Source organism: Bufo gargarizans, chromosome 3 (assembly GCF_014858855.1).
Source record: "Bufo gargarizans isolate SCDJY-AF-19 chromosome 3, ASM1485885v1, whole genome shotgun sequence".
NCBI classification, from domain to species: domain Eukaryota; kingdom Metazoa; phylum Chordata; class Amphibia; order Anura; family Bufonidae; genus Bufo; species Bufo gargarizans.
This window is the reverse complement of record NC_058082.1, coordinates 101599198-101611859: the sequence shown is the minus strand read 5'-3', so window position 1 is coordinate 101611859 and position 12662 is coordinate 101599198.

Sequence of the window (12662 nt, the reverse complement as noted above, 5' to 3'; positions counted from 1 at the left end):
TTTTCTGCATTGATGGTGCCTTTCCAGACATGCAAGCTGCCCATGCCACACGCACTCATGCAACCCCATACCATCAGAGATGCAGGCTTTTGAACTGAGCGTTGATAACAACTTGGGTTGTCCTTGTCCTCTTTGGTCCGGGTGACATGGCGTCCCAGATTTCCAAAAAGAACTTTGAATCGTGACTCGTCAGACCACAGAACAGTCTTCCATTTTGCCACACTCCATTTTAAATGATCCCTGGCCCAGTGAAAACGCCTGAGCTTGTGGATCTTGCTTAGAAATGGCTTCTTCTTTGCACTGTAGAGTTTCAGCTGGCAACGGCGGATGGCACGGTGGATTGTGTTCACTGACAATGGTTTCTGGAAGTATTCCTGAGCCCATTCTGTGATTTCCTTTACAGTAGCATTCCTGTTTGTGGTGCAGTGTCGTTTAAGGGCCTGGAGATCACGGGCATCCAGTATGGTTTTACGGCCTTGACACTTACGCACAGAGATTGTTCCAGATTCTCAGAAGTAAAGGCCTGACAGAGCATCACCAGGGATGAGACCCAGCGTCTGGTGATGTCTATGCGTTCCACACTTCAGGCTGTGATTGACTGCAAAGAATTTGCAACCAAGTATTAAAAAGTGAAAGTTTGATTTATGATTATTATTCTGTCCCATTACTTTTGGTCCCTTAACAAGTGGGAGGCACATATGCAAACTGTTGTAATTCCTACACCGTTCACCTGATTTGGATGAAAATACCCTCAAATTAAAGCTGACAGTCTGCAATTAAAGCACATTTTGTTTGTTTCATTTCAAATCCATTGTGCTGGTGTATAGAGCCAAAAATGTTAGAATTGTGTTGATGTCCCAATATTTATGGACCTGACTGTAAATTCGAATTTGCGATATTTCATGAATATTTGGGCGAATATTCGTCATATATTCACGAATTAGAGTTTATTTTCTTAATTGCAAAAGATCGGCAATGTAATATTTGCGTAATGCGTGCGAAATACAGGCATGGGTCACTTTTGCTACATTTTCCAAGCTGCTAGAAGTTTCCTGAGACTGGAGAAAATGGTTGGCATGGCAGAACATTAAAAATGGCTTTATATGTAGTTAGAGTGCTCCTATATATTCGCAATTGTGCAAATCGGCACTAATTATGCAAATATTTTGGCGCAATACGTGAAACTTCACATTTTAGCAGGTCTGCATGTATGTATGTACAGCAGAACCTATCACACTACCTAACACACTGCACTGCAACAGCTACACTATATCAGGTGTGGGGATTCGCTCTGGTAGACAGGGTGTGCGGACGCAGTACAGAGGCAAACTACCAGTTCTTAAATCAAACTTCCATGTTTATTCACACATAAAGCAAAAACAAAACGTCACTTTGCAGTCTTGGCAGTTCACCTTCTTGGCAGTTCTGCCTCCAGCAGTCCATAGCAGGCTTACAGACGGGTCTCAGCCCTCCAGCACAACACAAGCCTCAGATCCCACCACACACACCTCCTGAGCTCCACTGTCAGACTGAGGTAATCCTCCTCCCCTGGCAGTGCTGGCTGGTTTTTAGGCCTGGCCAAACCCAGCCTGGAACATGGGGAGTAGTCATCCACCTAGCACTTTGACTACTCCCAGTAAGAGCCGTCCCGGATTAGCTATACAGCCATACCAAGCACCAAGGTGTCAAACAGCAACTGCTGCTGACACACAAAAACCGGCTCTTACTCCACCGAAGTCAGGAACCTCGGTGACACGTACCTATCACCTACGATGATTCCTTGTACCTTCTTAGGCTACTTTCACACTGGCATTCGGTGCGGATCCGTCTTGTATCTCCACAGACGGATCTGCACTGATAATGCAAACACTTGTATCCGTTCATAACGGATCCGTTTGCATTATTCATAAAAAAAAAGTCTAAGTCAAAACGGATCCGTCTTGACTTACATTGAAAGTCAATGGGGGACGGATCTGTATTCAATTGCGCCATATTGTGTCAGTGAAAACCGAATCCGTCCCCATTGACTTACATTGTAAGTCAGGACGGATCCGTTTGGCTGCGCAAACAGAGACCAAACGCACCAAATTGATGTATTCTGAACGGATCCTTAGCCCTTCAGAATGCTTTGGGGCTGAATTGATCCGTTTTGGGCCACTTGTGAGAGCCCTGAAATAGATCTCACAAGCGGACCCGGAAACGCCAGTGTGAAAGTATCCTTAAACGATATAACCTACACTAACTTTTTCCCACTATCTGTATTTTATATACAGGACAGACCAAAAGTTTGGACACACCTTCTCATTCAAATAGTTTTGTTTATTTTCATGACTATAAAAATTGTAGATTCACACTGAAGGCATCAAAACTATGAATTAACACATGTGGAATTATATACATAACAAAAAAGTGTGAAACAACTGAAAATATGTCATATTCTAGCTTCTTCAAAGTAGCCACCTTTTGCTTTGATTACTGCTTTGCACACTCTTGGCATTCTCTTGATAAGCTTCAAGAGGTAGTCACCTGAAATGGTTTTCATTTCACAGGTGTGCCCTGTCAGGTTTAAAAAGTGGGATTCCTTGCCTTATAAATGGGGTTGGGACCATCAGTTGCGTTGTGGAGAAGTCAGGTGGATACACAGCTGATAGTCCTACTGAATAGACTGTTAGAATTTGTATTATGGCAAGAAAAAAGCAGCTAAGAAATGTAGGTCAGTCAGTCCGAAAAATTGGGAAAACTTTGAAAGTGTCCCCAAGTGCAGTCACAAAAACCATCAAGCGCTACAAAGAAACTGGCTCACATGCGGACCGCCCCAGGAAAGGAAGACCAAGAGTCACCTATGCTGCAGAGGATAAGTTCATCCGAGTCACCAGCCCTAGAAATCGCAGGTTAACAGCAGCTCAGATTAGAGACCAGGTCAATGCCACACAGAGTTCTAGCAGCAGACACATCTCTAGAACAACTGTTAAGAGGAGACTGTGTGAATCAGGCCTTCATGGTAGAAAATCTGCTAGGAAACCACTGCTAAGGACAGGCAACAAGCAGAAGAGACTTGTTTGGGCTAAAGAACACAAGGAATGGACATTAGACCAGTGGAAATCTGTGCTTTGGTCTGATGAGTCTAAATTTGAGATCTTTGGTTCCAACCACCGTGTCTTTGTGCGATGCAGAAAAGGTGAACGGATGGACTCTACATGCCTGGTTCCCACCATGAAGCATGGAGGAGGAGCTGTGATGGTGTGGGGGTGCTTTGCAGGTGACACTGTTGGGGATTTATTTCAAAATTGAATGCATACTGAACCAGCATGGCTACCACAGCATCTTGCAGCGGCATGCTATTCCATCCGGTTTGCGTTTAGTTGGACCATCATTTATTTTTCAACAGGAGGTGAGCTGGACCGCAGAGTGAAGGCAAAAGGGCCAACAAGTGCTAAGCATCTCTGGGAACTCCTTCAAGACTGTTGGAAGACCATTTCAGATGACTACCTTTTGAAGCTCATGAAGAGAATGCCAAGAGTGTGCAAAGCAGTAATCAAAGCAAAAGGTGGCTACTTTGAAGAACCAAGAATATGACAGTTTTTCAGTTGTTCACACTTTTTTGTTATGTATATAATTCCACATGTGTTAATTCATAGTTTTGATGCCTTCAGTGTGAATGTACAATTTTCATAGTCATGAAAATAAAGAAAACTCTTTGAATGAGAGGGTGTGTCCAAACTTTTGGTCTGTACTGTATATATATATATAAGCTATCTAACTATCTACTGTAGTGTGGAAAGCACAGAGCACAGCAATGACACTGCTCTCTCTCTCTCAGAACTTTAAAAAACTGTAGAAAATGGGTGCTGGGGAGGTTCTTATATAGTATAGAATTTGACTACAGCCTGAAGGACTCCATGTATTTATCCAAATGGGGATTGCGTCCAGTTGGAGGTACAGTGATTGGCTGGCCAGAACGCGTCATTGAGTGCTATATAGCACCCGATGACACATGGTCCGGCTCAGTCTTCGTCAGGCTGAGCTGCAGCAGAAGGGACAGATAGTGTAAGGACAGAAATTTGTTTGTTTTTTAGGCAGGGTTTACTGGTGAAAGGTGTTAGAGACCCAAAAGTCCTTTTAATGACTATTGTTTTATCAGGCTGCCATATATATTATTAGCGCAAACTGCGCTAAATTGCGTGCAATTGTTTGGCCGCTGGTGACAGCGACATTACCTGCGTTACATCTCCAGTATAACGCTAGCGTATCCTAAATATCAGTGACATTCAGTCAGATTTTTTTCGCCGCTGGTGACAGCGACATTACCTGTGCTACATCTCCTGTATAACGTTTGCCCATCCTAAATATCAGGCCCTCGCCCCTAATGTTTTAGATGGTCATCTCAGCAGCAGACCCTCACCCCTAATGTTTTAGAAGGTCAAATCAGCAGCAGACCCTCACTCCTAATGTTTTAGATGGTCAACTTAGCAGCAGGCCCTCACCCCTAATTATTTAGATAGTCAAATCAGCAGCAGACCCTCACACCTAATGTTTTAGAAGGTCAGATCAGCAGCAGACCCTCACCCCAAATTTTTTTAGATGGTCAGCTCAGCAGCAGACCCTCACGCCTAATTTTGTAGATGGTCACCTCAGCAGCAGGCCCTCACCCCTAATGTTTTAGATGGTCAGCTCAGCATCAGACCCTCACCCCTAATTTTTTAGATGGTCAGATCAGCAGCAGACCCTCACCCCTAATGTTTTAGATGGTCACCAGCAGGCCCTCGCCCATAATGTTTTAGATGGTCAGCTCAGCAGCAAGCCTTCACCCCTAATGTTTTAGAGGGCCAGCTCAGCAGCAGACCCTCACCCTGAATTTTTTTAGATGGTCAGCTCAGCATCAGACCCTCACCCCTAATTTTTTAGATGGTCAGATCAGCAGCAGACCCTCACCCCTAATGTTTTAGAGGGTCACCAGCAGGCCCTCGCCCATAATGTTTTAGATGGTCAGCTCAGCAGCAAGCCTTCACCCCTAATGTTTTAGAGGGCCAGCTCAGCAGCAGACCCTCACCCTGAATTTTTTTAGATGGTCAGCTCAGCAGCAGACCCTCACCCCTAATTTTTTAGATGGTCACCTCAGCAGCAGGCCCTCACCCCTAATGTTTTAGATGGTCAGCTCAGTATCAGACCCTCACCCCTAATGTTTCAGATGGTCAGATCTGCACCAGACCCTCACCCATAATGTTTTAGATGGTCAGATCAGCAGCAGACCCTCACCCCTAATTTTTAGATGGTCAGCTCATCAGCAGACCCTCACCCCTAATTTTTTAGATGGTCAGATCAGCAGCAGGCCCTCGCCTCTAATGTTTTAGAGGGTCAGCTCAGCAGCAGACCTTCACCCCTAATGTTTTAGAGGGTCACCAGCAGGCCCTCACCCCTAATGTTTTAGAGGGCCAGCTTAGCAGCAGGCCTTCACCCCTAATGTTTTAGATGGTCAGCTCGGCAGCAGGCCCTCGCCCACAAACTTGTTTAGATGGTCACCTCGGTAGCAGGCCCTCACCTCTAATATTTTAGATGGTCAGCTCAGCAGCAAACCCTCACCCCTAATGTTTAAGATGGTCAGATCAGCAGCAGGCCCTCGCCCCTAATGTTTTACAGCAGGGGTGGCCAACCTTACAGACACAGAGAGCCACAAAAAAAAAAGTATGACTGCCAGGAGCCACAAGCTATAGTATACTTTTACACAAATATGCGTGCACACGACAGTATTACTGCAATTGAGTTTTCAAACATTTAAAAGTTTATGTAAACCACCTTTCCTACCTGTAATGTAGACAACTTTAGTGAGACTTCTGGCAATCTTTGTTTTTCACAATGTGTTTCAAATCTGGCCTCTATTCAGTCGTTGCTACTCAAAGCAATTCTTTAACATGTGTGTCAGTAAGAACAGAACGATCAGAGAAAAAAAGAAGAACGACCCCAGGTGACCCCCAACGTAAATGACAAGGACAGTGCCTACATATATATCATATAGATGTTAGGGGGTACCTGACAGAGGGTAACTCGGTACAAGCTCTGAGTGTAATGGCAGAAAAAGAAGAAAGAAGCTCAACGTACCAAACTAACAATTAGAAAAATACAAATTTTTATTATTGAATTCAGGATAAAAAAGCACACATATAGTGAATGCCAAGGACAGGGTAAGGGAACGGGGAAGGAAAAGAAGCGCCACCCTGGAAGAACACACTGATCACAAGAAAATATATGTATGACAAATAGTAAAGGTATTGTTGTAAACATGAGGAACACACAACTGTGTGTGGTACAATGACCAACTCATGAACACAGTATGAGAAATAGATATGTATAAAGAAGGTGAGTGAAGATCAAAGGAACTAACCCACCATGGCTATAATGCACAAAATACAGAAGACATTGGCAGTACAAAAATGCACCAACAATATGCCAATGAACAGGCAATTACAGGCCAAGTGAGGAGTCTCAACATCGGCAGCATAAAACCATGGCGGGGAGACTATGATCTAAGACTCACCAGGAGAGGACCAGATGTGAACGAAAACCAGGATGGCGCTACCCCAACGCGCGTTTCGGCGTGCCTTCGTCAGGGGGACCGTGTTTCTTCAGGGTTTTGCACTGTTGAGTAAATAGGATGTGGCTATCTAATTAGGAGAAGTTAAATATCCAGTCTTGAGGGCAGCTCAGTCCTTTGAATCCAGAGGGAAAAAAAGCAGTTTGGTTTTTAATGATGAACTTTTACAAGCAGACAAACAACGCAAGTTTGTGTGTACTTACGTGTTTGATTTGAAGTGTGTGTTTGTATTAAGTGTGGGACTTTAGATTACGTGAGGGAGTATCTGTGAGAGCTAAATTATTTGTGTACATTGCTGAGTGGCTGTGCATGACTTTATTGTACTCTATACCAAGTCAGAGTAGTGTAGTCTAGTTTATACACTGTGATTTGATTTTTCTGCCAGGTTTATTTCAGAGCAGCTGAGAGTATACTGTGATTACATTTTGTTTTCTCTTCCTTCTCCATGGTGTTGCACAGGTGAGTAATTAGGGTGTGGCTATCTAATTAGGAGAAGTTAAATATCCAGTCTTGAGGGCAGCTCAGTCCTTTGAATCCAGAGGGAAAAAAAGCAGTTTGGTTTTTAATGATGAACTTTTACAAGCAGACAAACAACGCAAGTTTGTGTGTACTTACGTGTTTGATTTGAAGTGTGTGTTTGTATTAAGTGTGGGACTTTAGATTACGTGAGGGAGTATCTGTGAGAGCTAAATTATTTGTGTACATTGCTGAGTGGCTGTGCATGACTTTATTGTACTCTATACCAAGTCAGAGTAGTGTAGTCTAGTTTATACACTGTGATTTGATTTTTCTGCCAGGTTTATTTCAGAGCAGCTGAGAGTATACTGTGATTACATTTTGTTTTCTCTTCCTTCTCCATGGTGTTGCACAGGTGAGTAATTAGGGTGTGGCTATCTAATTAGGAGAGGTTAAATAGCCAGTCTTGAGGGCAGCTCAGTCCTTTGAATCCAGAGGAAAAAAAGCAGTCTGGTTTGAGAGATGAACTTATACAAGCAGACAAACAACGCGAGTTTGTGTTCGTTCGCATGTTTGATTTCCAGTGTGTGTTTGTATTAAGTGTGTGACTTTAGATTACGTGACTTGAGATTCAGGGGCTTTAGGAGGAGACTACAGTAAGTTAGGTTCTTATCACTGCACCATATTGTATTTTTTCTTTTTTCTTGTGTAATCCCCATTTAGTATGTGTTCCATTATTGCCAGCGCAGTCCAGTGCACATCTTGTCTTATGTATGCCGCCCTGGAACAGCCATTTGAGGGTGCATATCTTTGTTCAAAATGTGAGAAAATTGCTTGTTTGGAATTGCACATCGAGTATCTAACCGGGCGAGTTTCAACACTGAGAAGCGTTGACAATTTGAAAAAGAGTTTGGTGCTCACTGAGCAAGCACTCTATGGGGTAGATGTGACAGAGGGTGGTAGTGAGGAAGCTCAGGAAAGTGAGGAAGCTAGCTGGATAACAGTTAGAAAGCGGGGTAGAGGGAAGAGTGCCAGGGAGGCTAGCCCTGATTTGACACACCCCAACAAGTTTGCACGGTTGGCAGATGAGGGGGATGTCAGTTTAGGGAGAGCACTGCTGCAGCCAGACCCTTCCTCTGCCAGTCAGGGGAATGTCAGCTCCAGTAAGCAGGGGACCAGGAGAGCAGAGAAGGCCAGACAGGTGCTGGTGGTGGGAGACTCGATTATTAGGGGTACAGATAGGGCGATCTGTCACAAAGACTGGGATCGTCGAATGGTGTGTTGTCTTCCTGGCGCTCGGGTTTGACACATCGCGGATCGGGTTGACAGATTACTGGGAGGGGTTGGAGAAGATCCAGCGGTCATGGTTCATATCGGAACCAATGACAAAGTTAGAGGTAGGTGGAGCGTCTTTAAAAATTATTTTAGGGATTTAGGTCACAATCTTAGGGCAAGAACTTTTCCAAAATACTACCTGTAACACGAGTAACACAAGAAAGGCAGCAAGAGATTAGGGAGGTTAACAAGTGGCTAAAGAACTGGTGTAGGAAGGAGGGGTTTGGGTTCCTGGAGAACTGGGCCTACTTCTCTGTCGGCTATGGGTTCTATCATAGGGATGGGCTGCACCTCAATAGGGAAGGGGCAGCTGTATTGGGAGAGAAGATGGCTAGAAGGTTGGAGGAGTGTTTAAACTAGGGACTGGGGGTGAGGTTAATTACATTATAGGATGGGAAGATAGTGCAGATAGAGACTGGGGGCAAGGTAATAGGACTGGGGGATGAATGGAAGGAGGGACTAGAACAGTTCACAAGGAAAGGTGCAGGGTACAAAAAAAACATAAACCTCTTAATTGTATGTATACTAATACCAGAAAACGGACTAAAAAAACTGGTGAACTGGAATTAGTGATGTGTGAGGAGGACTATGAGATAGTGGGAAAAACTGAGACATGGCTGGATGACTGGGCGGTTAATGTACAGGGTTACAGTCTGTTTGGAAAGGATCGCAAAAAACGGAGAGGGAAGGGGTCTGCTTTTATGTAAAGTCCTGTCTAAAGCCCACAGTCTGAGAAGATATAAATGAAGGACATGAACATGTGGAGTCACTGTGGGTAGAAATACATGGAGGCAATAATAAATTACTAATAGGAGTTTATTATAAACAACCTAATATACCAGAGTCCATAGAAAATCTGCTTCTAAACAAGATAGTCAAGGTGGCAGATCATAATGAGGTCGTTATTATGGGGGACTTCAACTACCCAGATATAGACTGGGAAACTGAAACCTATGGATCTCATAAAGGAAACAGGTTCTTGGCAATAACCAAAGACAGGGAACCTTTATATAGCCCAAACAAAGTTCAGGGCCCACCCCTGATTATAGCATGAAAACCGACCGAAAGGAGTGGGTCAATACAATAAAAAAACACTAATAGTACCAAGGTAATCCAAAAATAGCATAATTTTATTAGAAAATCACAAAACACATGATTGGCACAAATCACACAAAGACATTTAACACAGGTCACAATACTTATTAAAAACCAAGAGGACCGATGGTGAACTGCTGGTATATATTAAAGTGTACGTGCAAAAATCTTGATTGGTCATCAGTAAGAAGGTTTATTACACCTAACCACTATGGCTCCACATTGCATGATACAACCCATATGTATATATTGTACAACAGATACCAAAATTTGGGGGTGATAATACACAACACAAAGGCTAACTGAGGCAATAAGGTGAACAGAATTATAATAGGCACATAGAGAATACTGACCAAGCAGCTATTGTATACCACACAGCAACACCACTGGTCCGCTCCCCAACGCACGTTTCGCGTTCAGCTTTTTCAAGGGGTACTACAAGGGGTACCGGTGTCACGAGGGTATCAAGAACCACGCCTGACTCCGTTATACCCGGGGTCAGGAAGTCGCAGCGGTTGGCTGCACGCTCTATTTAAGATAGGGCTGTTTTTCTTATGGTAGCTTTCTGGGTTTGCTTTGCAAACCCTTTTGGCTCACTCAGGGATCCGTAGCTCCTTCTCCTCAGCTGTTACTTGTCCAGCACTCCCAAACCTCCTTATATTCCTCTCTCACACTTCTCTGGTTGCCAGAGATAGAGCTTCCTGCCTGGACATCTATTCTGACCTACTGGAGCTGTGTTGCTGCGTTCTCGGATTGTTGATTCAGAACGCTACCCTCCGGATCCCTGTTGGACCTTTGTGGACTGCTGTGGTCGCCCACCTGGGTGTATGTGTTTGTCTGTATTTGTCTGTCCTCTCCCTGGTGTTTCCCTCTTAGTGCAGTGGTGCGGACTAGCGATCCCACCGGCCCGTTCACTATCTAGGGCTCATTTCAGGGAAAGCCAGGGTTTAGGCACGTGATCGCTGCACGGGTGAGGAACCCATCTAGGGACGTCAGGGCAGTCAGGTGCCAGCCGCAAGGTGAGTTGGGGGTCACCACCTTTCCCTCTCCCTTGGGCAGGGCTTTCCCTGTGTTCCTCCCTGTGCGTGATGTCGGTCATTACAACCGGTTAGGTGTAATACAACTTCTTACTGATGACCAATCAAGATTTTTGCACGTGCACTTTATTAATATATACCAGCAGTTCACCATCGGTCCTCTTGGTTTTTAATGTGTATTGTGACCTGTGTTAAATGTCTTTGTGTGATTTGTGCCAATCATGTGTTTTTGTGATTTTCTAATAAAATTATGCTTTTTTTGGATTACCTTGGTACTATTAGTGTTTTTTGTATTGTATTGACCCACTCCTTTTTGGTCGGTTTTAATAGCCAAAGACAATTACCTTTCCCAACTGGTTCAGGACCCGACTAGAGGGGCAGCCAAACTGGACTTAGTATTAACCAATCGACCTGACAGAACAACAGATGTGCAGGTTTGGGGACACCTGGGAAATAGTGACCATAAAGTAATAACCTTCCAATTGTCATTCAAAAGAGTGTTTCTTCAGGGAGGAACAAAAATACCAAACTTCAAAAAAGCTAGATTTAGCCAACTAAGAGAGGCCATAACTAACTAACTGGGACAAAGTCCTAAAAAATAAAAATACAGCCACAAAATGGGAGATTTTTAAAAGCATCCTAAATTCTAATTGTGAGAAGTACATACCTAATGGGGATAAAAGGTTAATGAAACAAGAAAAAAACGATGTGGATAAAAAACTGTAAAAAAAACAATAAATGACAAAAAAATTGTGATTTAAATCACTAAAACAGGAGGGTAGCGAGGAAGCACTGAAAATCTATAAGGAAAAAAATAGAATATGTAAAAAACAAATAAAAGCAGCCAAACTAGAGACCGAGAGATTAATTGCCAAAGAGAGCAAAACTAACCCTAAAATGTTCTTCAATTATATAAATGGTAAAAAGTATAAATCTGAAGGTGTCGGCCCTCTACAGAGTAATGAGGGGGAAGTTGCAGAGAGTGATGAGGAGAAAGCAAAGCTATTAAATATTTTTTTCTCCACTGTATCCAATGAGGAAAATAAACTGTCAGGTGAAATGCAGAATGTAAAAGTAAATTCCCCATTAAATGTGCCCTGTCTGACCCAGGGAGAAGTACAGCGGCGTCTTAAAAATATTAAAATAGACAAATCGCCAGGACCAGATGGCATACACCCCCGTATCCTAAGAGAATTAACTAATGTCATAGCCAGACCCTTATTTCTGATATTTTAGGACTCTATACTGACAGGGAGTGTTCCATAGGATTGGCGCATAACAAATGTGGTGCCAATATTCAAAAAGGGTCCAAAAACAGAGCCCGGAAACTATAGGCCTGTAAGTTTAACATCTTCCATGGGTAAACTGTTTAAAGGTTTTCAAGGAGCTGCTATCTTGTAGTACCTAAATGAAAATAAGCAAATAACGCCATATCAGCATGGCTTCACGAGGGATTGGTCATGTCCAGGGCTTTTTTTCTGGCAGAACGCACCGGAACGGCGTTCCGCCACCTTTTGACATCGCAGCCTGCCATGCTTCAGCATCGCAAGCTGCGATGTATCAGCGGGGAGGGACTGGGAGGAGGAGCTGGGGGCCGGTGCGTTCACTGTGCTCCGGCCCCGCCGCTCCAGTACAGTTATAAAATGTGTAATTCAATTAATAATGATTCATGCTGCCCCCTCTGTAGTATAACATTCAATATATCCTACTCACAGGGCCACTGTTTCATCGTAATGCAGGCCGGCCGGGCAGGCGAGCAGCAGCGTCACTGACTGACGTCACGTGCCTGCCCGGCCTACTTTATGAATGAAGCAGGCGGCGCAGGCACATGACGTCAGTCAGTCACGCTGCCGCTCGTCTGCCCGGCCGGCCTGCATTACGATGAAACAGTAGCCCTGTGAGTAGGATATATTGAATGTTATACTACAGAGGGGGCAGCATGAATCATTATTAATTGAATTACGCATTGTATAACTGTACTGGAGCGGCAATGGGGGGGTCTGTGGATGACACTGTTAAGGGGTGGGGGGGGAAGGTCTGTGGATGGCACTGTTATGGGGTGGGGGGGTCTGTGGATGGCACTGTTAAGGGGGGGTCTGTGGATGGCACTGTTAAGGGGGGGGTCTGTGGATGGCACTGTTAGGGGGGGT